The following is a 27,380-nucleotide window of genomic DNA, read 5'->3' as shown; positions in this document are numbered from 1 at the left end:
CCGCCTGATAACATCTAATCTATAATGCTTTTTTAATGGCAAGAGGTTTTTCCAAGAATGTTTTCTCCATCCCAGAATATGCGTCTTCAGGTAAGTTAACCTCGAGGAATGTTCATCAAAGTCTACGCTCCTCTTCGTAAGCATATATTGGAACTGATGCATGTGTGTAACTGATCTTAAGGAAGAATGATTGATGGACTTGTACAGACAAACTACTGTTACTATAATAACATTGTCAGCCAGGATTTACCGCCTCCGTGGTCTAATGGTAGAGCGTCCGCCCGGAGAGCGGAAGGTCCGGGGTTCGAACTCCAGCCGCGTCATCCCAAAAGACGTTAAAAGATTGTACTTGTTGTTACCCTGCCTGGCGCTCGGCATTCTGATGAACCAGATCTTAAACAACGCTGTTCTAAATTATCAGATTCTTTACAACGCATCACCAAGTTATATTCGAATAAGTCAAATCCAGCTTACAACTGCATTTTAATCCTCTTTTTGAGGAGCTCTACAGTGGGAAATCATCGCTTTTTCCACCTCTGGGAAAAATAATTCATATAGACATTGAAAACATTTTGAACTTAAACATATATCTTCTTTCCGCCTGGTTTCTTCTCCTCCTTGGCAACTGGTAAAGCGACGAGTGGATTTTTCCTTATCCTAACTCAAGAAATCTGAAACAAATCACCTGCATTAAGGGGCTAAAAAAAGGTCGGCTCGGAGTCAGTATACTGTGTCTGAGTGGGGTATTCATGTTAAACTGCGGCATGATATCTCAGCACTATAAATCGGCATCAGTCCAGACTAGTACAAGCAGCCACACACACACACACACACACACACACACACACACACACACACACACACACACACACAGAGACAGACACACACACACACACACACACACACACACACACACACACACACATGCATGCATGTCGCTATATAAGTGCAATAATCTTGGGCGCGACATTAAACCCCATTTCACCTCACCTCTGACAGGATTTGGGGAACACAGTTGTATCTGCATATTTGTTGCCGCATTTAGAAATATAACGGCTATATGAAGACGTCATCTTGATGGTCAAGTCTAAGCCAGACATGATTGATATATTGAGCAATGATCCATGCCTTCAATGTGCGATTAAACAAAATGAGTGAGTGAGTGAGTTGGGTTTAACGCCGCTTTAAACAGTATTCCAGTTCTATCGCGGCGTGTCAGTTTAATGTGGGAGGAAAGCCCGAAGTGATGCAGGTCTCAGACGTTTACTACTTCGGTGTTAAACAAAATGAACCAAGTCATCGACACCACCCGATCAATTTAGTCGCTTTTAACAACAAGCATTGATTGATGGGGACATTCTACCCCCGAATGCCCAGGACGAGAAAATATATAACGTACAGCTGGAGCAAAAAGTCAGTAAATAATCCTTTGGTTGGTGTCTTTGATCCGTGTTTAACCTGTTGTATTCTTGTACGGAGGGAAATTTGGTTGGTTGGTTTGTTGTTTGACGCCGCACTGACTGATTTTCCATCTTTGTGATCTGTAAATAATCGAGTCTGGAAAAGATAATCCAGTGATTGATATCATGAACATCGATCCACGCAAACGGGGATCGATGACATGCATCAACCAAGTCAGCCAGCCTGACCACCCGATCACGTTATAATTAGACGCCTCTTACGACAAGCATAGTCGCCTTTAATGGCAAGCATGGGTTGCTGAAGACTAAGGGTCATCGTTCATTATAAGATGAATATAATGACAATTTGTATATATTAATGATTAATTGGGTATGGTTTTACGCCGATTTTAGCAATATTCCAGCGAATTGGTGGATGAGGTAATCACAAGAATTTAACGCCGCTTTGAAAATGTATTCAAGTAATAAGACGGCGTTTTAGCTTCACGTTGTTGACTGACTGACTGTAGACATGTACCTCTTTGGTGAGCGAGTGAGTTTAACGTAGCTTTGCATCACTCGACAGAGCTATCGTGGCTTTCTCCTAACATTGGAAGCAGATTGTAGGCGTCTGAGTGGACTTTGACACATCTTTGAACAGTTGTGGTTGCTATGGGTTCATACTAAACAACAATAACACTGACGGTCAACGTGTGAAAGCTTATATCACATACGGTTCTAGTCGAGACTGATCCCTTTTTCCTATAAAAGCCCATGCATCATTGAACACTGCATGCTCAAACCATTTATCTGACAACGGAATTCAAAAGTATTAATGCTGTAGACATGGACCATCGTAAGTCTTTTAAATCAAGCGGAACTCAACACCAATAGGAACTCCCAAACCATTTTCGTACTCATCAAGAAAAACATCTTCACGTGTCCACTCGAACGGACAAAACACTGAAGTACATTATCAAGACATTAGCAGCATATCAGTGGTGCAAAATGACGGATTTATAGTTTACTGGCTATTTCATTTGGTCATGCCGCTTCCTATCCATGTAGCACTGCACGCTACTTTAGCTGCTTTCCAGCTGCCTACGCATCAACAAGCTCATCACTCCTATACTAAGACACAAGCTAATGGCCATAGTTCCATCTCATTCGTCCGCAATGTCAAGAGATTCGATTTCTCTGAATGTCCAGCCGTGCGAAAAAGCGAGCAGTTACAGCCAGAATGGAAATACTGCCCAATAAATCTTCGTCATGGCAATTTGTGGACGAGTTTGGTTTGTGCTCCGACTTTCAGTAGCTTCAGCGACGATGGAGCGTGTTAATTAAATCTAAGGAAGAAAAGGGGGAGAGTGAGCAGTTTGGGGCGCACTGACTGTTTGGGTCAGCTTAGTTGAAGTGTGTTTAATGAGAGGAAATACGCTCCTTGACTTACATCTAATATTTACCTTTCAACGCCTGCCTCCCAGCCGTTTGGCTCATTGCGGAGGAAATCAGTTTCTCAATAATCGGTAATATCCTAAAGGTTATTTGAATAACAAAAAGTTACTCATTGAGTGCGTTATGTTCTCAGTGAGTGAGTATGGTGGATTTACGCCGCCTTAAACAAAATTTAATCGAACATGGTTTTCTTGTAATTATATTTAACTACCCCTGGTCAAAGTCATCATTTGGACAAGGCTCAATGTTTAGTTACAAAGACACTTTGTATTTATTACTTTGAATTTTAGGACTTTCAGATTTAGTGTGAATATAGGGACCACAGCATGCGCACTTCAAAGATTTTTTTGTTGTTGCAGAAAAATGTCTGGACCAGACAATCCAGTGATTGATATCCTAAGCATCGATCCTCGCAATGCGGGATCGATGACATGCATCAACCAAGTCAGCGAGCCTGACCACCCGATCCCGTTGGTCGCCTCTTACGACAAGCATAGTCGCCTTTTACAGCAAGCATTGGTTGCTGATGATCTACCCCGGATCTTCACGGGTCGCATCCCAGAACAGAGGCATTTCACAACTTAATACAGGCCAAATTTGTAGCTGGGTTCATTGCACTTATTCCACTAGCTGCACAATACCTGCAATAGTTGCAGTAATGGAGTAGTGATCATGCATGAATTCACTTTTAGCCGCGTCACGACATATCCCATCGCATGTATATAGTCCGTACATGCATAGTGAGTGAGTATGGTTTTACGTCGCTTTTAGCAATATTCCCGTAATATCACGACAGGGCACACCAGAAATGGGCTTCACACATTGTACCCATGTCGGGAATCGAACCCGGGTCTTCGGCGTGACAAGCGAACGCTTTAACCACTAGGCTTCCCGACCGCCCCCGTTCATGCATAACATGACGACCTACTTTTTAAGACACAGTTATAGACTACAGTAAACTACGGTTATAACGAACTCTAGATTAAGGGAAAACTAATTTCAGTTCGTTATAACCGTAGTTCGTTATAAGCATATATACAGCATAACTACAGCAAATAGTCGGGACCAAAGTAAGTTCGTTATATCCGTCAGTTCGTTATAAGCGTGTTCGTTATAACCGTAGTTTATTGTATTTGATTTGAAGAGGAAAGAAAACGGAAAGATTCAGAACAGTTATGTTGTGTCATGTCTAGTTCCAATATGTACCAGCCCGGATCCTGCTGGACGAGCCCAGAGGTCAGTGTGACAAGTCAAGTACAGAATCTCCATCGATTACAAACCTGCGTCCTCAGACAATCCAAAAGTCAAGAAACAAAGCAGATTTAAATGTACATGCGCAATTAATTCCTTTATGCTGTCTGTCGGCTCTCCTTTTATCCGGGATCGCTTTCGTAGTAGGTAGAACGTCGGCTAGGATAGAGGAAGGTCGATGGATTGATCCCCGTATGTATCATACGAAAAGACGCTATACATGTAACATGGTAATTGCACTTGCCTGGCACCTGATATTAAGGGGATAAGACACGAACTTGTCGGTTCTAGTGAGTGAGTGAGTGAGTGAGTGAGTGAGTGAATGAGGTATCCTTGGTTATGCGAAAGCTCCATAAAACCGATATTTTCTTATATTTATGTTAATGGTTTTGTCAATTATATTTGAACAGAAGATTTCCTTTATAAACGACTTTTCTGATAAACATAGTAGGACTTTTTGCTTCACGTTTATATTAAGCACGCATAGCGATGTGTACATATATATACAGTATGCACATACGAATGGTGTGGAAAATTAGCCTTATGTGACTTCCACTAATCTCGATGTCCCTTCTGCAATTGTAACCAAAACATTGTCAAATACCAGACACGGGACTGAAAACAACACGTGTCGTTTCGTTTCTATTTCAATACTCCACTCCCAAAAGGCTTCACCGAAACGCACAACATGCGCGAAGCAACTATGAAGTCATCCTTGACATTTGCGGATAGCTGCGGCAAAAAAGAAAAACCCTGTTGCTGGTTTGATCGTAAATTAACCAAATAAGATCAGAGAGGGTAAATAGCGTGTGAGAAAATATCGAATATGTTCGTACAAGATAGTCAATGTGCTCGAACTGAAGATTCGATGCAGTTACAATTGACAACATAATACACGTGCACATCAACCTGCTTCATCGGAATAAAACACTTGTCCACATGTGCAGATTTCAATCATGTATCTCTTTACAAAGTAAATGAGCAGCCTTCGCGCTACCATGCAGAGAATGCACAATAGTGGTCCTAGGAACACGATAGTGTATTACGTGCTTAAATATTGAAAAGTCCCACTTGCTGAAAGTTCTATTATTCATAGATCTGACGGGTACGGGAGTTCTGTGTTTGCGTCATATTGATGGCAACGTGAAGACGGCGCATATCATATTCAACTGTTCACATCCCAGCCCGCAGAACTGTAGTGTTAATCGATTGCTTACTGCATGCGGTGACATTGGAGACAGACTACTGCAGTGATGTGAGCATATATAGCATGTTCCTGGGAACATGTCGGTTTGACAATCCAGATAGGACCCGTGAAGATTTCGGGGTAGAATAGGTCTTCAGCAACCCATGCTTGCCGTAAAAGGTGACTATGCTTGTCGTAAAAGGCGCCTAACGGGATCGGGTGTCAGTCTCACTGACTTGGTTGATACATGTCATCTATCCCAATTGCGTGGATCGATGCTCATGATATCAATCACTGGATTGTCTGGTCCAGACTCGATTATTTACAGACCGCAGTCATATAGCTGGAATATTGCTGAGTGCGGCGTTAAACAACAAACCAACAACAACAAACCAACAACAATCCAGATGGAAACAGTGTACATTAAAGCAATGCCGTACAAGTCATGGTCAGTGGACATTTAAATATATATTGGATTTGGCTTCAGTGGAACTCCAAGCTGTTTCGTCGCACTGATTGCTATTGTGTTCTGTTAACAAATATCCCGTGTTAAAAAGTTAATGTAATATAGATAAGAATTCGATTTATATGTTTTGAGTGAGTGAGTTGGGTTTAACGGCGCTTTGAACAGTATTCCAGTTACATCAAGGCGTGTCAGCTTGATGTTGGAGAAAACCTCGAAGTGATGCAGGTCTTACACGTTCACCACTTTGGTGACACCAGGAGCACGTATATGTTTTCAGAGGTTATGGTTAAATCCGCACTATTTGTGTTCTATTGTTACAGTAATATGCGTGTCAGCTTCCTTTCGGATGGACGTCTGGTGTGATGAGTAAGAGGCGACTATGCTTGTCGTAAGAGGCGACTAACGGGATCGGGCGGTCAGACTCGCTAACTTGGTTGATAAATGTCATCTATCCCAGTTGCGTGGATCGATGCTCATGGTGTCAATCACTGGATTGACTGGTCCAGACTCGATTATTTACAAACCGCCGTAATATAGTTGGAATATTACTGTGGGGTTAAACAACAAAAAACAACAACAAACAAACTGATTTGATGTGGATTTTGAAGGTTTACCACGTTGGCTGCTGACAAACATTGAATCAAAAGTAGACTCGGATTTGTTATCAGTTGATAATGATGTCGTTTGTATTTCTGTGTAAATCCTATTTATGTTTTCTGATAGAAACTAGGTACGTCGTAAAAAGTTGAAAACAATGAGTACCGATATACAAGAAAGATCAAGGATCAGAAAAAGGTCAAATTTGGAAAACGAAGCCCACTTATGGTGTCCCCCGCCTTGATAGTGCTGGAATATTGCTAAAAGCGGCGTAAAACAATACTCACTCACGCAACCAGCTGCAGGCAGCATATTACAGCAGGCATCTAAGTGAATACGCATTCTCTGTTGATACAAAATTGGCTACCGCGCTAGTATCAAGTAGCTGTATCTGAAAGGAATAACGCTCACAGCCGTACATACTGACATCGTGACACCTTGGGGTGATGAGGCTCCTGTCTGTGCCACTGTTAAGAGAAGGTCAGTGAGTTCAAGAGGAGACGGGAATGTCTCGATGATGATCCAAGATCAGGAAGACTTTCAACTGCTACCGCAAAGGAAAATGTTGAAAATACATGATATGATTATGGATGATCTACGAATTAACACATGTCTCATAGCAGTAGACAGTAGACATGTCTCATGAGTGAGTGAGTGAGTATGGTTTTACGCCGCGTTTAGCAATAATCCAGCAATATAACGGCTGTGGACACCAGAAATGGGCTTCACACATTGTACCCATGTGGGGAATCGAACCCAGGTCTTCGGAGTGACGTGCGAACGCTTTAACCACGAGACTACCCGACCTCCGTCACACCTCACGAAAGAGGCGAGCACAGAGAGGAGGACACAGAACTTCTCCGACACCCCTCGGATGATTCAGAGAAAATGGCGAACATTCCAAATGTTGATACAACTGTTAGTTTCTATTCTTTTCAACTGCCTTCACACAATTACTATTACTCTGTGACATATGATGGACAACCTGACACTAATTCATTCTGAACTGAATGTTCGGCTTTAATTTTAGATGAAGACAACCCCAAGGGATGTGAATCAGAATGGCAGGCTGTTCGTATGTTCGTATTATGATACCAGGGCAAGTTCCCGTGTTACGAAACAGATCCCTGTCGTGTTATAATAATGTAACAAAACAACATGATGTATTGCATACCGGAGTCACTGCCTGAACATATCCTTCACATTGTTACACTCGGGGGCTTCTCCTGGCTACAGTATGGAATTACTAAAAACACCAGATTGAGGTGTATCGGTATTAACCTCGACGCTTTGAAGGGGACACGGGTGGCCCAGTCGTCTAAGGCGCCGCCATACGCTGTGCAGATTTGGGTCCCTTGGCCACGCCAGAAACCTATGATTGTGGGTTCGTATCCCGGTTCGCCCCGATTATGTTTCTAGGTTTGTCAGCACCACACCCGTGCTCGTGGGTTTCACCGAAGTGGTAAACGTCTGAGACCTGCATCTCTTCGGGCTTTTCTCCCACATTAAGCTGACACGCCGCGATATAACTGGCATACTGTTAAAAGCCGCGTTAAACCCAACTCACTCACCCACTCGACGCTTTGTATGACTCCTATAGTTCGATATTTGTTTATTTCGATTTATATTTTAGTCAACAAAAGCGACAAAACGCATTCCAGGTGGCGCTTTCTCCTGAACAAACACGGGAACATGTGGCACAAGTCAAAATAGCGAATTGAATAGGACATCATTTTGCTTCAATGATGCGTTAAATCAAACACATAGGCGGACTTGTTTATTTCATTGTACATATGTAACAGAATTTATATGTATTGAACTGTCATTGTTGATGAATGTGGTTCATAGAAATCACTTGACCTTTTGGGCGCTGTGAGTGATGCTAAAACAGAAACGTAACCATCAGAAATACACATTCATATTTCCAAATAATTTGATTTGTCACCGGGTGCTACCGGTGGGGAGGGACATGCTTACCATTTTCGCGAACATCTGGTGTCATCACTGGTTTGGGTTGGTTTGTTGTTTAACGCCGCACTCAGCAATATTCCAGCTATATGACGGCGGTCTGTAAATAATCGAGTCTGTACCAGACAATCCAGTGATTAATATCATGAGCATCGATCCTCGCAATTGGGACCGATGACATGCTTCAAACAAGTCAGCGAGCCTGACCACCCGATCCCGTTAGTCGCCTTTTACGACAAGCATAGTCGCCTTTTACGGCAAGCATGGGTTGCTGAAGACCTATTATACCCCGGAATCTTCACGGGTCGGTGTCATCACTGATTTTCAGTGGTCCATTCATATAACTTGCACAGCTATTTTGCCCTTTACGCCAAAAAGGAGTCTGTTTCGGTGGATAATCTGGACTGGTTATTTATTCTCTTGCATTGACAGATTATATTTACCTACCTAACTAGTATTAAATAGCATCTGTCTTTGTCTATCTGGTTTATGTCCTTCCTTCTTTGCGTAATTCGAATTGACTACTGTGTTGTTGCTTGATATGATGGAGAGCGAAGATGATAAATTCATTCGAATCGATATTGATGCTGATTCTTAGCACACTGAATGGATCCAGTCAGATTAAACTGACAATTGATTTCCTTTTTTTTTGTATTATTAACGCTGCACTCAGCAGTTTTCCAGCTATAATACGGCGGTCGGTAAATAATCGATCCTGGACCAGATAATCCAGTGATTTATATCATAAGTATCGATACGGCAAGCGTGGGTTGCTGGAGACCTATTCTTCCCCGGATCTTCACGGGTCGGATACCGGTAGTACTGGACCAGACATGGTTCGTGGAAAAGGCGTCATAAGCAGCAGTACCTCCATACTCACACCCTATCTTTTTGTTTGAAAAAACCTCTTCAATACTCACATTTGCATTGTCTGTCAAATTCCAAAAGTTACAAAACGTCGTGGGACTTCTTAGCGCCTTCTAGGTTGTTGTATGTTCGTCAAAGGTGTTTCTTAAGGAATCTAAAATAAACAATATATACTTCCCAAACTAATTTGAAGAATATGGCTATGACAGATTAACTATTGTCATTTGAAAAAATCGGATGTTCTTTAACTTCTTTTGTGTAGTACATTTGATGATATTATGCACCGACTTCAAAATATACCCTAAGGGATGGTGAAGGATTGACATTTAGATTTAAAGCCGAATTTTCATTTCAATGCCTATTGCAGTTTGATATTCTTTTATCTCATGTAAAGTTTCATGCAAATACCATTTTGTTACTGACATTTCACTGCCTTTACTTTGTACTGTTTTGATATGCTTCACTCGGTAATCTCCAGGATTCTTAATTACTCCCGGATGTCTGTCTACAATGTTTACAGCATTGTACATTTCAATCACCAGGAAGTAACGTCTAGTAAAAGCCGTACAATTCGGTTTTAAGTTCCAGTGTTAATCAGTGTCTATTTCATCCTCTAATAGTTTCTTAGCAATACGTATTCAGCTGGGTAATTGGCATTGGAAAAGTAATAATTTTGCAAATTCCCCTTGACCAAGTCTAGAATGCTGTGTATGTGTTCCTGGTTTGCCATGCCTGTAAGACCTTGGCTTTTGTAATTTGGGAACATATACTTTGAAACCTTGTGACGCTATAAATGTTGTTTTTTTAAACAAGGGTGAGTAAGTGCGTGAGTGTCGGTGAAGGAGTGTGAGTGGGTGGGTGGGATGCGTGTGCCTGTAGAGCGGGAGGTCGATGGTTTGATCTCAGACCAAAAAGACGCTCAATGATGGTACTTGTTGTTACCCTGCTTAGCGTACTATTGCGACGTTAAGGAGTCAGTATACTGTGTATGAGTTGGGTTTACGCGTTTACCTGCAGCGTACTTCCTCAGCGGGCTAGCCCTATAAAAGGTAGTACACGCACACACACACACACACACACACACACACACACACACACACACACACACACACACACACACACACACACACACACAAACACACAGACACACACACACAAAAAAAACACACACACATACACACACACCTTGCATAACCTTGGGTGCGACGAGTGCAATCTCATCAACTCACCTGCTGTCGCGTCGATTTTGTTGATGAAAAATAACGCAAAAACATATGTGGATCCTAATAGCTCTTTGTGCAAAACACAATATGTTTATTGAATTCAACTTCTTTCTCAGAACAACAAGCCTCACAAAAAAACCAGCTGGTGCCTCCCTGTCTACCATCAGGGGCTGAACGTTATAACTGTGCTGGGGATTTCGTTTCTAACCGACCGCCTCCGTGGTCTGGTGGTAGAGCGTCCGCCCGGAGAGCGGAAGGTCCGGGGTTCGATCCCCGACCGCTTCATACCAAAAGACGTTAAAAGATGGTACTTGTTGTTACCCTGTCTGGCGCTCGGCATTAAGGGGCTAAAACAAGCACTGGTCGGCTGTGTCTGTGTCTGAGTGGGGTATTCATGTTAAACTGCGGCAAGGTATCTCAGTGAGCTAGCACTATAAATCGACATCAGTCCGGACTAGTACAAGCAGCCACACAAACACACACAAGTACATAATGAGTGTAATTATCTTGGACGCGACATTAAACCCGTTTCTAATCACGGGATTTGGCACGTATAAATACCCATTGGCATTCGCAAATCTATGACATATAAGTTTGTATCCGAGTAAAATAATTATCACTACTATGACGCCAGGAAGGATGGCAGCATATCCTTCCATAGTGAGCATGTCTTCATACTTATATTGTTAGATTGTACAGTAAACTACGGCTATAACGAACTCAAAGGGACTACTAATTTTAGTTCGTTATAACCGTAGTTCGTTGTAAGCATATATACAGCACACATACAACAAACGGCCGGGACTAAAAAATATGTTCGTTATAACGGTCAGTTCGTTATAAGCGTGTTCGCTATAACCGTAGTTTACTGTAATCATCGATTAGCTGTAGAATGGGCTCGATTCCCAGTATGCGTCCGTAATGAGTTTTGCTTTTTCAGCAACATACCCGTCTAAATTCTGCTTCTTTTTGGCCTATCCTCCCGCGTCAAGCTGACAAAATTATGTCCGATGCAACTCCCTATTTTGACTTGTACCACATGTTCAAGTTTTTTGTTTCCGGGTGAACAAATGTTTGTTTGTTTGTTGTTTAACGCCAAACGGAGCAATATTCCAGCTATATGACGTCGGACGGTGAAAAATCGAGTCTGGACCAGACAATCCAGTGACTGACATCATGAGCATCGATCCACGCAATTGGGATCGATGACATGCATCAACCAAGTCAGCAAGCCTGACCACCCGATCCCGTTAGTCGCCTCTTACGACAAGCATAGTCGTCTTTTATGGCAAGCATGGGTTGCTGAAGGTGAACAAATGACTTGCCTTTGCATGTAATTGTGACGTGTGCCACCGGTGGGGCAGGTTCGGCTCACCTTTTCGCGAATACTCGGTATCATCACTGTTTGATAGTGATTCATAAACACATACTAATGATATAGTCGGAATCGTCATTTCGATTCTGCTTTTGGCAGAGATTTCCTCTGGATATAGAAAGAGTTTGAGGTGAGAGGTGATATCGAGGCTGCGCATTGTTTGGGGTTGATGTCTATTGTATAGAGTGACTTTGTCCATTCTGAGTGCCGGAGTATGAATAGGACTTCATTCAAAATGTTTCCAAATGTTGATCGGAGGGAGTCGAATGTTTTCAAATGTATGTTTTGCTCATTGGTTCATTGTTACACGTTTCTTGGTTTTGTATTCAACTGACGACCGACTATCGTCCTAGGGCAATTTTCTCTGAAAAGAAATTATCTGAACGTTTGCTTTTCAGAATTCTGATATTTTGCGCCCGAATATGATCGACAACGGACATCTTATATCAACATCCTTCGGCGATTTATGTTTTTAGTATCTGACACGCAGATATTTAAATTGGAAATGTTTGACAGTGTATCTCAAATTTCGAGCACCAACTAAGGTATCACTTATTTTTGCGTCAGTCTGTATCTTGGCAATGTCCCTTCTTGACCAAAGGACCCCGTCTGTCACGACATCAGCCCTTGCAATAATCTGAAGAAATTAGCAAGCCCAGGAAAGTGACAACATATCCTGTATTAAATGTCGCGGTTGCTATTCCACATCCAACGCCCTCATATCGATCTATCGATCTGCGATCAGACAGCAACAGCATACGATGTTCGTTCCATCTCGGATAGACATTGTTATGACCGTATGTTGTCCCTCCAGGTTTTCAAAAGGGTTGCCATGTTTCTTAAATCATGACTTTCCCGCTAGATCAGGCTCGTTTTCGAAATATCTTTGGTGTGAGATGAAGTAAACAATAAGCCAAATTATAGTAGAAATGTCAGTACTACTACTTATGGTTTTATAGATATTACAAATTGAATACATTCAGTCTGGAATGGCTGCTCTACCTACCTTAGAGGCACCACAATTCGCTGTGCAGAGTTGCAACCTTGAACACGCCAGAAGCCTATGATCGTGCTTTTGAATCCATGTTCGTCGATAGTATGTTTCTAGACCTGTAGCTTGTGGTAAACGCTAGCGACTAGGATCACCTCTGGATTTCCTCCACATTAACCTGACGCACCATTCAAACCCAATTCACTTACTATTTACCTGCAACGTTATGAAGATGCCATCAAACCTTGATATGGAAATATTCCATTACTGTCATTAAGATTCATACGAGGATCTTTATGAATTACAATAACCCATTTCAATTCCCCAATTACGAAGACCAAGATTACCATAGTTATTGAAAATATGGATCTCTGATGACTTCAATATGCCAAAAATTAAGGACTGACACGAAACAACAAATCCACCTGGTGAAGAATTAATAGAAACAATCACCACATAACCTTTTCACGGTAATATTATATACATGTATGTATCAAACATGAGAGTGTATTATTCTTATGCTTAGAAATTGGAAATGGACGGCACACAGTGGTTTATGCATTAATGAATCGGGGTCATGACAAACGTCGTTCACCTTTCATGGTTATTATCTCGCCGTGAGCGAATGGTGGGGCCATTAATCCTGTTGAGGTTTTGGCCAAACGCTTCGTTGATATGCATCTTGATGGTCATAGAGAATGGATGTGGGGATGATTATTTGAATTGTGTTCGAAGATAAATGAGATTATTGCATTTATGTGTGTAAAAGCTTTTCGCTCTGATGCGTTATAACGACCATTTACGTTTGAGGAGTTTTTGCATTTAGGTTGATTTTAGTGGTGATTGATAGGAAATCTCCTTTGTCTTCTTATCAAAGCATGATACATTATTACCACCGTCAAAAAACAGGATGTCATGTCTAAAGAAACGAATCGACCAATCTGTTGGAGCAAAAATTAATAGTTACAAGGCTGATAAACATTGTCAGGAGCGCTTCATGGTACTTGCATTTAATGACTTGTAATTGTCCGCGAGGCGTTAATCCGAATCGTTTTTAATTTGTTGAACAGAGGGCTTGGAAACACTGTGTTTAATGGTTGTGAGTACATGTTTTTTCACTGCACCTTCGGCAATCTCTCAGCCAAATGATCGGGCAAAACAAAAACGTGAGAAAAGATACACGCCATGTGCCATCAGTCATCAGCCATCAGCAAGAATAAGAATAAGAATAAGAATAAGAATAACGTACTTAGTGATGCAGGTTAGGTACAAACTCCAGAATGTCCATATCAAAGACAATCTTACGAATACAAATGTAGACTTACGAAAATCTGGAGTTGAGAGCTGAACGCTCGCAATAAAGTCAAAGCCACAAATACTTATGCTGTATCTGTCCTTTCGTATTCTTTTCGTGTTGTTGGTTGGACGAAACAAGAAATTCAGGGTATTGACACCCTGACACGGAGAATCACGGGAGACAATAGATCCCATCACCCTCTCTCTTCCCTCGGTCGCTTATATTTACCAATTATGGTGGGAGGGTGTGGTTTGATTAACGTGGAGGCTCTTCATGATAGAATGGCATTGTGCACTTTTGCACACATTTATGTGTCTGATGATTCTCCAGTGAAGCATGGCAAGACTCATGGTGAAAACAAGGCATTCCACAGTTTCCTTAAACGAGCCAAGGATGTGGGACATAATATTAGTGTCAGTGTTGATTTTGTTGATGGTTCCGTACTGCTGGATGGTACAGAAATAAGTGTCAACCAAGCGAAGTGCCATGTCAAAGACTCAGGGAGAGGCTATATGAACCACCACTATGATAAATTCAAAAGTCTTTGGAATAGGCCCATATACAGCATCAAATCTATCCAGGCCAACACACCTGATCTTGTCCGTTTATGAAATCATTTATGTTATTGAATTTTTCTGTCCCTTTTGACTCTCATGTTATTGACAACATTCAGACCATTGACGAATCGACACGGTAGCTCATGTTTCCGAATGGACCAATCCACATGTTTTGAATTTATTACGTCACTCTACAGTTACACGTTCCGTTTGGATATCGTTAGAACTCCTTGTACGTGAATGGCGTACTGCAGAGCAAGCGATACATACATGCATCGCCCAAGTGTCTGTTAAATTTATAACTTCGAACAATCACCCTATAGTAGTTCTAAATAAATATCGATTGGGCTACTCAAAGGTAATCTGAAAAGAAATCCTCTTGAAATACTTAGAAATTGGTATTCAAAGACATCAAGATAAACATTGGCATAATTGATAAATCTACTGCCCTTCAAAAGAGCGACTGATATACACATGTAGATATCGGCACGTTTTGCATGGCAAAGTGACTGTATAATTGGATATATTTCAGGGCCGGTAAAATATCTATTTTGTGCTAGCTTACTCGAACGAAAGCAGAACGTGACATGTTGTAAATTACAATCTGTTTCCATATGAAAATTGGCTATTTTCGATTGCACCTAAGGGGCTCAAGCCGATGAATTCTGGCTCTTTCCATTCCCGGTGCGACGCTGAAAAGACTAACCACTGACCTTCTAAAGTTATTGAATCTGAGCAGGAACGTTCGCCCCGGTCTACGAAGCTTGTTTTGAGCTTCGTAAATATAACCATTGACGCCCAACTGAAGACAACGTTTTCGAGAACTCTTAAAACATAAACACAAAGATATTGTGTGTTTCTTGCTACGTCCGAACTGGGAGATCGAGTTTCCATCTGTAAACGCTACAAATGACGCCCTGGGGTTCCATGTATTGTTTATTTAGACTCGCTTTCTTAGAACCCTTAACGGCGTTTATGATTATGTAAATAAGGTGCACGGTAAAAGCTGCATTATTAATACTACCAAGGGCGTATTTGAAGATTTCACTTTTCTGTGCTCGTATAAATGCAAAAAAGAATTCCTTGTTCGAATAACTGTTATGTATGATGTTACTAGTGATACAGCTGTCATCCAGGGTCTGTAAAAATGAAATTCAATCAGTTCTAGGTTCTAAATGCGGACTTGTTTGTAAGGGCGTTTGAAACTACTACCCTTGGCGCCCAGAAGAGAGACCCTTCTTCTGTTCAATAGAGCCATTTAATTAGGATCAAATCTCAAAGGCATGCCATGGTTATGATTACTAATGCTTTGCTGTCGTTTAACTATCCCGCTGATATTTAGAAATATAGGAATCTTAAGGAATCCTCGCCTATGCAAAACGATAGTTTCAAAGACACTCACTTTACATCATAGAACATGGTGATCTCGTATATTACTGATGGCATTTCTAAAATCAACATATTCCGTATACTAGTAATTTGTGTCTTGGAATCTGATAAAAGTTCAGGATTTCAAAAACGAATGGACTTCATAGACGAGAAAAGGACGAACATTGTATTCTGTCTGTTTCCAGATTAACCTCATATTCCACACACGAAGGACCGTTAAGTCATAGTCGATATTCTCATCACTTACAAACTATCTACAAAGATAAATTTAGACTAAGATTGACATATTGAATTAAATGTTCTGACACGTACATAGAAAGGCTATGCACCGCATGGAGAGTTGTGCTTAGGGTGACACGAATCGTCTTGTCCGTTTTTGTGTTCTGTTTCAAAAAAATATATTTGAGACAAAGTCACTTAAGTATTTGAACAGCTGCGGAAATGTAACCATTTGGGTTTTAAAATGACCCCGTATGCTTAGCCTGCAACGAGACAACTTCCTAGGCCCTGGGGAGGATTGATCGTAAGCTCGGTATATTGTCAGTCTGGATTGGGATGTAAAAAAAAGCAATTCAACCGCCTCAGTGTATAGCGGCGTGTATGATTACTGTGCAGTGGTTGGTCGTTTAGCTTTTTGCGTTGACGTTTAGCACGACTTATGGGGATTGACTAGGTATCAAGAAATAAAACGTAGATGAAAGGTTAATTGTGTAAAATATGAATAAAATTGATTTTTAGGAAATATGTATGTTTTCCCTGTTTTAAATGACAGTGTGACATTTTGCATTCACCTCGTCTCGGGTGATAGTTGCATTATTGAACTAATAAGACATTATTTGAACGTTGGGACCAACTTCACCCCGATGATGTTGTAAGTGTTTGAATCACGTTTACCCTACAGATAGTTTGATTGATTCATTGTTTCTATTAAATAGAATGTTTGATTGTTGGGTCCACTTTCACTTAGAGAATGCTTCAATTGTTGGGACACATTTTCCTATAGAATGCTTCAATTATTGGAACCACCTTGCCCTAGAGAATGTTTTAATTGTTGGGTCACATTTTCCTATACAATGCTTCAAGTTTTGGGTCCACCTTGCCCTAGAGAATGCTTTAATTGTTGGGACACATTTTCTTATAGAATGCTTCTATTGTTGGGTCCACCTTGCCCTAGAGAATGCCTTAATTGTTGGGACACATTTTCCTATAGAATGCTTCAATTGTTGGGTCCACCTTGCCCTAGAGAATGCTTTAATTGTTGGGACACATTTTCTTATAGAATGCTTCAATTGTTGGGTCCACCTTGCCCTAGAGAATGCTTTAATTGTTGGGACACATTTTCTTATAGAAGCATTGCCCTAGAGAATGCTTTAATTGTTGGGACACATGTTCTTATAGAATGCTTCAATTGTTGGGTCCACCTTGCCCTAGAGAATGCTTTCATTATTGACTCCACTTTATACGGTTTAACTGTTTAAACCACCTTCACCTTACTGATTGTTTGATTAATTAATCCGCTATGAGAAATTCAAATTGTCAAAGCACCTTCACATAAAGAAATGTTTGATATGCATTTCTGAACCAGTTTCTCTATACGTCTTCAGAAACCCATGCTTGTCGTAAAAGGCGACTATCGGGACCGGGTATTCGCGAAAAGGTGAGCCGACCCTGCCCCACCGGTGGCACACGTCACAATTACATGCAAAGGCAAGTCATTTGTTCACCTTCAGCAACCCATGCTTGCCATAAAAGACGACTATGCTTGTCGTAAGAGGCGACTAACAGGATCGGGTGGTCAGGCTCGCTGACTTGGTTGATGCATGTCATCGATCCCAATTGCGTGGATCGATGCTCATGATATTAATCACTGGATTGTCTGGTCCAGACTCGATTATTTACAGACCGCCGTCATATAGCTGAAATATTGCTGAGTGCGACGTTAAACAACAAAAAAACAAACAGAACAGAAGGTTTAAACATAATTTTATTCATTGAAATGAGTTGGGATTGGTGAACAAGCTTTACAGCTTATGTTAACACCGCTCCCATACAACATATATTACATATTGAAATGAAGGATGTGACGTCATCGATATAGATATTATTTAAATAATATGTTTGTACATATTACATCAGATACAAATACAAAGTGAACATAAATAGAAAGTTACAGCTTGTGTGTGTCTAACAAGTCGTTTGTAACAAAAGTAATAGTCAATCATGAGGTTATTGTCCGGTTAATTTAATTATTAATTTGTGAAGGCTAATATCACGTACGGTTCTGGTCGAGATAGATCCATTTTTCCTACAAAAGTGTGGCGTTAAACAAGAAACCAACCAACCAACTCCAATTTCGAAGTTGAATCGGCCCTTGCTAAGTTACTGATTTGCTTTTATATTGATAAGGTCAGACCGTAGCGTTACCACGCTCATGGTCGGAGAGCACTTTGTATTAATCCAGTAACATGAAGAACCGAATACAGTGCATCAAAAATTTATTCGAGGGCGGTACCTTTGGGTCAAGATTCGTCTTATCATTAAGAAGAAGTGTTTTATAAGAAGGCTTTGTTATGGCAGGTGCAGTGTCATGGCATTTCTGTGAAAAGGTGATCCAGCATGCATAACTGTTGTGTACGCTGTTTGCACAAATACAACTTATTGCGGCAGGAATGATTTCAACTAACTACTAAGAAATGCGCTTTAGATGCACAATTTATACTAGTATATACGGTAAATCTTGAAATTAACACGAGCGTGAATTAAATGCGAAAAATGCGAGTGGTCTTTGCTCGCATTTTTAAACATCGCATTTATATCAACAATAATACATTTTGGATAGCAAAAATACCAACTTAGACATACGCTGATGTATTCCACACCACTGTTTATTGAGCAGCACTTGTATATAAAGTATATAAACAATGCTATTCAAACACTAATTACATCCTGTGAATTGTCACTTCGGGGGTCAAGACAAGAGTTCTACTCACTCATCACTGATCACACCTGCAAGTATAGACAGACGCCACCCTTTGTTCTTTGCGACTGCGTCAAAGGCCGACACGAGCCAGGGCGCATGTATTGTTTTTTGCGGAAGTATGTTAGTCAGCGCTAATAAGCGGTGCTATTTGGTGTGTGATTGGATTAATGTAAGGTTTGATTAAGGTGAGGATTCTAAACCTGCCTGAGGACATTTTCTTTAGATAGAAATCCACTGATGCTTGAGAGGAGGGGGTGTCGCATTCATATTTAGTCGCATTTTTGGCTTGGGTCCAGTGGTCGCATTCTTTTGGAGACGCAATAATGTCCCGAATTAGAATAATAAGTAATTTAATTAGCTTAGGACGGTGGATGTCTTCAGAACCATCTGGTCTCATTATCGTTATATGAAATGCTGTGTTCAATGTCTGAATACGAATGCTCGAGGGATTTCTGATCTATGTTGATCCTTGTGGAAACTTTAGTTGATGGTCCCTTGCAAATAGGTAACGACAGGCCCGATTATAATATAAACAAGGGATTGCTTTCAGAGTACGTCTGTTGCCATAGAATGCCCCAAGCAAAATGAGGAAACACGCTGTAGACAAGGATTTTAATGAGCCCATGGAATAATAGATACATTAGTTTGAAAATATTGATTTCTTTAAGGCTTGAATTTGAAGGATGGTCGGACTTTATTAATAAATGCTATTACGTACATACTGGTATATGTTCCAAATCGTGCTGTTCGGTCTATAGACAAATCCTGCTTGACACAGCTAAGTACCAGAACCAATATAAGACAGAGAGCATTCGTTTCAGCTGCCCCAACTCTCTGCAATACTCTCCCTGTTTTAGTCAGAACAATTCCATCAGAAGCATCTTTCAAAATACCTCCAAAGACTCACTTATTCGAAATTGCTTTAAAAACATTTTAACATCTCTGTACAACATGTGGCTTTATCTCTTAGGTCTTCTCACCGCTGTTGAGCAGCGTGTGATGGAAATTAGTCGCGATACAAATTATTATTATTTGTATTATTAGGATTAGTATTATTATCATCATTACAGATTAAAAAAACACAAAAATGCAGGCAATTGGGTTTGGGTGAGCATATCACAGTTAGGCAGGTAAGGCTCATCATCAGCTCAGGGCCCTTGCCACCTCTACAAGCAGCCCAGACAGCGAATGGGACTTCTCCCAGGAAGCGCTGCCTGGTTGAACCCACACATAACTTTTCGGTGAAAACTCCCAAACACTGCAGCTGTCTGCATTACCCGGATTGTCAGAAGGGCTGTGTTCCTGGCAAACCCGGATACTCTCCCAATGTCAGTCAACAGATTGGGAGGTACCAAACCTAAGGCACCGAGAGCAATGGGGAGTCAGACAACTTGGTACCTGAGATGCAAGCGTTACAATTCCAAAGCGAGGTCTGTATTTTTGTCATGTTTTTCTCAAACTTGTCAATCACTTTGGTATCAAAAGGGACGGAAAATTCAATGATATAAATGATTTCATTGGATTTATCAAAATGGACACGATCAGGTTTGTTGGCCTGGATACGTCTGAGTCTGTAAAAAGGACTATTCCAAAGAATTTTATATTTATCATTTTCCATGACGCCCTCTACATATTTCGTGTATGTGCCAAAGCTGGTCATCCACTGACAATGTGTTGGGCAGTCCCATTAAATTCATTACATAATATACATTTAATATTTACATTTTCATGCAACATCATACATTGACGGTTTCGAGTGGGAAGTGACTGGTCCTGAGCAGCACACAGAAAGCCTTCTGTTTCACTTTTCAGGCCAGCCGACTTTATCCACTCAAAGGACTCTGCAGGATTGCTGACCCTCTCAACACACTGCACGTAAACTCGATGCAGTTGTCGTTCAGATAGCCTCTCCTTGAAAAAACTGAGTCTGGGCCGATTTGATATGGCACTTCGCTTGGTTGACACTCAATTCTCTACCCTCCAGCAGTATAGAACCATCAACAAACTTATTTATTATTTATTATTTATTATTTATTATTGTACGTACGTTTTTTTGTACGTGACACGAAGTGTGAGAAGGGCCAGGGATGTCATCCGAACTGATTGATGATGGCGACAATGGGGAAATAAAGGCTATCAAACCCAGCGTTCCTTAATGCCACGTCGATTGCTTGAGCCATCTGGTTATCAGGTAAACGAAGTTTGGGTATAGGAATTGGAATACGGATTATACCGGGACAGAAATGTCGATTGAAGTAGTCATGTATGAACTAGGTTACACCATTGTTTGATTAGCATCTATTGAAAATCTTTCGAGGGAAAACGCTAAGCAAAGGGCCTAGCAATGTTAACATTTCTTGTAGACCAAAATGTCTGTGTTATTTCCCAGGGGACGACTGTACAAGCTACAGTCAATGTTTTCGAAGCATAAAAAGGTAAATTTCTCTGTAACGCGTGTATACTAATTACCTAGCGAATTGCTCGTACGTCACGAGGGTTACTAATTAGAAAGTGCTTCCAGAAATTATGGCTTTGAAAATAGGCTGTTAAAATGTTGTGGCAATTTACTATACCTTTGGTACAATTTCAGGTCTTTCTTTGAACCCGTTTAAAGTGTTAATGATAATGATGACTAGATCAGAGTAAGTGGAGGCCTAAGTTAACATTAAGTATTTATTGTTATTTCTTGTTGAATTGATAGTCATATGTGCATGCACGTGCCGAACTTCAATGTTATTGGGTTCATTTCAATTTACTAATTCCATTGGTTCTGCAATTAGTTACAAGCAAAAGTCAATGAGTTCAAAAGTTAATGAAGATATAGCTTCATAGACACTAGAAAATACGGTGATATCCTACTTGTCCGGCAGCCGGCGAACAGTTAATCCCAACCATGTGTGTTTAAGACGAGGGGTCGTTTCAAATATAAGTCTGTCAGTGAAAGAAGAAAGAAGAAAGAAAGAACATTTTATTTCCATTGATATTGTTTTCAAAATAAAGATGCAAGTATATCCATATACACATTGTGGAATATCACATATATACACATTTACTAACTACATTTGTATATATTTCAAATTATACTTTTATTAGATAAAAATGCACAAAAAATATCACCATAATTTGATTAGTGATATGAATATCAATTACCAATGGCAACTTATCACAAACAGCGTAAAATGTGTTCACCCTCGAATTCATTACAGTGTGAAATTTGTTCACCCCTAGCATAAAATCTTGAGATGCCCCCCTAAGCCGCCTGTTGTTTGACCAATTAGTACGCCTGGGCGATTTTACCACTAAGACAAAAGGTGCCGCACAAGTAGGATGCCTAAGTAAGGATAAGAATTTATGGATGAACAACTTCTTTATTACAATTCATCCATAAATTTTTATCCTTACTTAGTACTCCAACTTCTAAATGCCTATCAAAGAAGAAAGTAGGATGCCCCCGAAAATACATGTACAGCCGTTGTAATATGCACCTACCAGCCGATTCGTCTCGCATCAAAACACAGGCTGTGTATTCGCTGGTCACTGTGTCGGATTAACGAGTCTGATTAATGAGTGATTTCGGTAATTCGTTGCAGATTAGCTGTGTCTGTGTCGGAGTGCGAGACTGTCGGATTAACGGGTCTAAATAGCACTGATTTAATCGGTTCCCATCATCAGTGTCGGATAAAGCCGATTGTCGGATTAACGAGACTTGACTGTATTTCGTGTTGGCTAATCCATACGGTTCTCGTCATCAGTATCGAATACCCGATTAACGAGTTCAGAGGTGTGCAGTAGTGTTTGTTGTTTGATTAGCGCCGCTCTCAGTGTTACAGTGTATCCCACCTGTATACGGCGGTCTGTTATTAACAGGATCTGGACCGGACTAACACGTGATTCATATTGTGGGCAACGTTCCATGTTGCCGGAGAACGATGAGATAGTGAGTGAGTTGTGTTTAAAGCCGCTTGTAACAGTATTCCAGATATATCACGGCGTGTCAGCTTAATGTGGAAGGAAAGCCCGAAGTGATGCATGTCTCAGATGTTTACCACTTCGCTGAAACCCACGAACACGGGTATGGTGCTGACAAACCTAGAAACATGATCGTGGCGAACCGGAATTCGAACCACAATTATAGGTTTCTGGCGTGCCCAAGGGACGCAACTCTGCACAGCGAACCGCGCCTTAGACGACTGGGCCACCCTTGCCCCCCGGAGAGTACGATGACGAACAAACAACCAAGTCAACGAACCTGATCATGACCACCCGATCCAGTTCGATGTCTGTACCGATGATCTATTCTAACCAGGCATGCACACAGAGGAGGGGTCTCTTTATTTAAGACATAAACGAGTTGCCGTTGTTTATCGTGCAATAAAACATTGCAGGGAGAATAATCCATGTGGTGTGCACTCACGAGAGGTTTATTGTCCCCGCAGTGTTATTTCGTACGATAAACAATGACCAGGAGTCGCAACATGTTGTAAACTCTTTATTAACGTTAATAAAATGTACAAGCTTTTAAAATAGTTACCAAATATTGATGGCTCCCTGAATACAATCCAACCTTGGGAATGTCGGACAAGTCCATTTTATGATCAGCAGGGTTGCGTTTGCTATCTCCTGGATATTCATACAATGGTCACGTCGATTATCTGAACCTTTTCTCCCAATACCGAATGTCATATCTCTCCCTCTTTAGGAACCGTTCAGCCGTCTTCGCTTACTCAGATCACAGGGTATCACAGTTTCAGTAATCACCAAATGGACATCAAGCAATGTAATCTATATCCCATGTTAATCTTAACTATGTCCATAGGAATATATTATTAATGGCAGGGGAGGTTATTTATCGCTAGACGACCAATTGTGGACAATCACGAAGAGTGGCCTTGGTTTATGAATGTTATGAAGCTTCAAAAATGCTTTGCGGGAATTTAGATTTCCTCTTAGATCTCAAATTCTCAAAGGCAGACCTATGTATGAGACATATGAACACAACGTCTAATGGCTTCAGGATCACGGTCTTCCAGGAGGATTTCTTCGAAGATTTCAAAGAGCGTCGTAGGTCTCTTGCTCAAAGGTTGTTTTATTAAGGTAACAACATTCAAGGCCTTAGTAAAGATTTCAAAACGTTTAATGGTAGATGTTTAGAGGACATTTCCAAGCTTCGCGCATCAGTGACAAAAATTAACCATCTTGACTTGTACCATATGTTCCCGCGTTGAACACCCGACAGGTGAACAACGTGCCTTTGCATGTATTTGTGACGCTTGCCATCGGTGGGATAGAAAACGCGTACCCTTTCGCAAACGCCTGGTATCATCACTATTTGATAGAACAGTAGGGGGCACGGGTGGCCCAGTCGTCTAAGGCGCCGCGATTCGCTATGCAGAGTTGCGTCCCTTGGGCACGCCAGAAACTTATGATTGTGGGTTCGAATCCCGGTTCGCCCCGATTATGTTTCTAGGTTTGTCAGCACCATACCCGTGCTCGTGGGTTTCACCGAAGTGGTAAACGTCTGAGACCTGCATCACTTCGGGCTTTCCTCCCACATTAAGCTGACACGCCGTGATATGACTGGAATACTGTTAAAAGCGGCGTTAAACCCATCTCACTCACTCACTCACTGATAGAAAAGTAAACACATGCTCATGATACAGTCGGCTTCGTACAATGGACTTACATTGAATATTTCTATGATTGAAATGTTTTTTGTTGCTTCTATTTCTATAAAGCATAATGTACACAGAATACAAAGTGATTTTTCAACAAGGCTACATTATAGGAATTCTTTTTATGGGTGTAAACATAATAACACACAAAAGAAGACAATTCAGTGGGAGATCGACATCACATAAATCATGATGAAATTAATTAAAAGTATTGACATGTTTATAGCTGGATGTAGTGGTGTCAGTTGGTTCTTTTTACATAAAACGAATAACCAGTGAGATTTAAATGAAACTCTTCGCTTGTAGACACATATGGTGGAGGACAGCCAATTTGACTTGCATGTGTGCCGGGTTCCCCAACCACATATAAGTCTAGACATTATGATGGCCAAATACTGACAACCTCAAGTATATATCAGGTAGGAACAGCCTATTGCAAATATAGCAAGCATTATCCTTAGCTTGCACGTGTATACCCCGACAATTCGATGGTGAAATACCGACAGATTCAACGATATATCTAGTAGGAACAGCCTATTGTAAAGATAGTCAGTGTTATTCTCACCTCGCACGTGTATACCCCGACAATTCGATGGTGAAATACCAACAGATTCAAGTATACATCAGGTAGGAACAGCATATTGCAAAGATAGCGAGTGTTTTCCCGAGCTTGCACGTGTATACCCCCGACAATTCGATGGTGAAATACCAACAGATTCAACGATATATCTAGTAGGAACAGCCTATTGTAAAGATAGTCAGTGTTATTCTCACCTCGCACGTGTATACCCCTGGACAAATCAATGGTGAAATACCGACAGATTCAACAATATATCAGGTAGGAGCTCAATATTGGAAAGATAGCCAGTGTTATCCTGAGCTTGCACGTGTATACCCAGACAATTCGATGGTGAAATACCAACAGATTCAAGTATACATCAGGTTGGAATAGCATATTGCTAAGATAGTCAGTGTTATTTTCACCTCGCACGTGTATACCCCCCGACGACAATTTGATGGTGAAATACCGACAGATTCGACTATACATCAGGTAGGAACAGCCTATTGCAAAGATAGTCAGTGTTACCGTGAGCTTGCACGTGTATACCCCCCGACGACAATTCGATGGTGAAATACCGACAGCTTCAAGCATAAACCAAGCCCCGAGTGAGTAGGAAGGGAAGATCCAGGAACGAGGCAGGTACGACACCAGTGGCTGAGCGAACTACTGATGCTAGACATCGATCCGAGTCCACCAGTACCATCCTCCTCATCCCCGAAGTCAGACGTGTTTCACACAGGCTAGTGAGCTGTCAGGAGGAGAACACGTACATCGTTGCTCTTAAAGTGGCGCCACTATTTGGAAAGCGCTCGACGGTAATTCTGTCTCTTCGATCGTTAAGCATTGAACACTGACCCGTGACCAGGCTTAACTAGACTGACAACGGCGGCAAATAGGTAATTACCATATGCTGCTGTGAGTTGGGATATGCAGTTGATAATCAGTGTGGATAGAATGAAATGGCTGTTCCCGGAGGACAGATAACTTTAGCAGTGTGGAAGCTCTGGGTTATCTCCGGCATCGTTTGGCAGGCCGGTTGAGAAGGCTTATCACTAGAACACGGTAAAGCATATTTACCTTGATTTTCGTATAAAGGTGTCACTTTTGAATTAGAGTTTAAAAGGCAAAGTTGTCTGTTAAACCTCTTAATGTCATTTACGCAAGGTAGGTATGTTTATATGGTGCATGAAGGTGTAAACGTTGATACAGATTTTAGACGGCCTATAAATGCCTTTTTCGCAATTTAGATGGCATTGTTCATGTGTGACTAAAAATGTGTTGGGTTTAATTGTCTTTTAATGTCATTTTCGCAGTGTATCTCTGTACATTTACAACGGGCGCTCTGCACTATTTCAGGCGTCACTGACCATTCCAACTGAGAACGCGATCAAGTATATGCATGTTGATTTTCGTATAAAAGTGCCAGCTTTGGCTAAATGATGGGACGTCATCATTTTCATTCCCAAATAGGCGTATCTACATATATGAAGGTAATGTCTCATTGAAGTCTTCTTTCGTTGTATTTTGATAAAGCAGGTTCAGAATAGTTGCCTCCGTTCCTTCTGAAAAAAAACATTGAAACACTCTTTTCTAAGGATCTCAACTTCATGTTAACGATGGAATTTAATTAGTGTGCCGCTTTTCTCAAACCTGGCATCATGTTCGCTGTCATTAATGATATTTGGCTACATTGACTTCGTCGTAATTATTGTAGTTTCGTTGACATATATTAGTGTGTCTGCAGCCCGTTATCATTAATGAAAAAACATGATCAAAATGTATTAACCTTTAGCTCGATGTGCGCTTTTTGTAAAAGTGTGTCTGCATGTAATTACATCCTACGTGCATGGTGACACTTTACGTGTAAGATGATATGATTTTCAAACAAACATGCAAGAGTTTTTACACCCAGGGAACACATGACAGAAAATAAAGTATTGTGTGTAGCTTTACGTTATAGTATGTAATTAAACATATTCATATGTTTATCAGAGCGTAACATTATAACATCAGTTGAAATTGAAATTCGTTTTTGTATTTTGGGCAAGAAATGGAATGTCCTTTTAATAATTCTGATTATAATCCAAATGTTTATGAATGTTTTTACGACACAAATATATGAATCAATATTTCGTTTGCATATT

At 40.9% G+C, this 27,380-nt stretch overlaps 1 protein-coding gene across 3 annotated transcripts in view; it reads left to right on the top strand.

The window, feature by feature from the left end:
- Nucleotides 1-27,380, top strand: part of LOC139473225 (cholecystokinin receptor type A-like) — a 141,617-nt gene that overhangs the window by 55,935 nt on the left and 58,302 nt on the right. Inside the window, exon 1 of one of the 3 annotated variants that reach the window (XM_071255753.1) lies at nt 25,899-26,132. The exons of 1 other annotated variant lie outside the window; for it this stretch is intronic. The gene's annotated coding sequence lies outside the window, so the exon portion shown is untranslated. Of the gene's footprint in view, nt 1-25,898; nt 26,299-27,380 lie in introns of those variants that run through there. One more of the 3 variants, XM_071255752.1, reaches the window with a different exon arrangement.

This window comes from Haliotis cracherodii, unplaced genomic scaffold, assembly GCF_022045235.1.
Source record: "Haliotis cracherodii isolate W230 unplaced genomic scaffold, xgHalCrac1.p SCAF_27, whole genome shotgun sequence".
Taxonomy (NCBI): Eukaryota; Metazoa; Mollusca; class Gastropoda; order Lepetellida; family Haliotidae; genus Haliotis; species Haliotis cracherodii.
The sequence above is the reverse complement of the archived record's forward strand: the minus strand, read 5'-3'. Positions and strand labels throughout refer to the sequence as shown.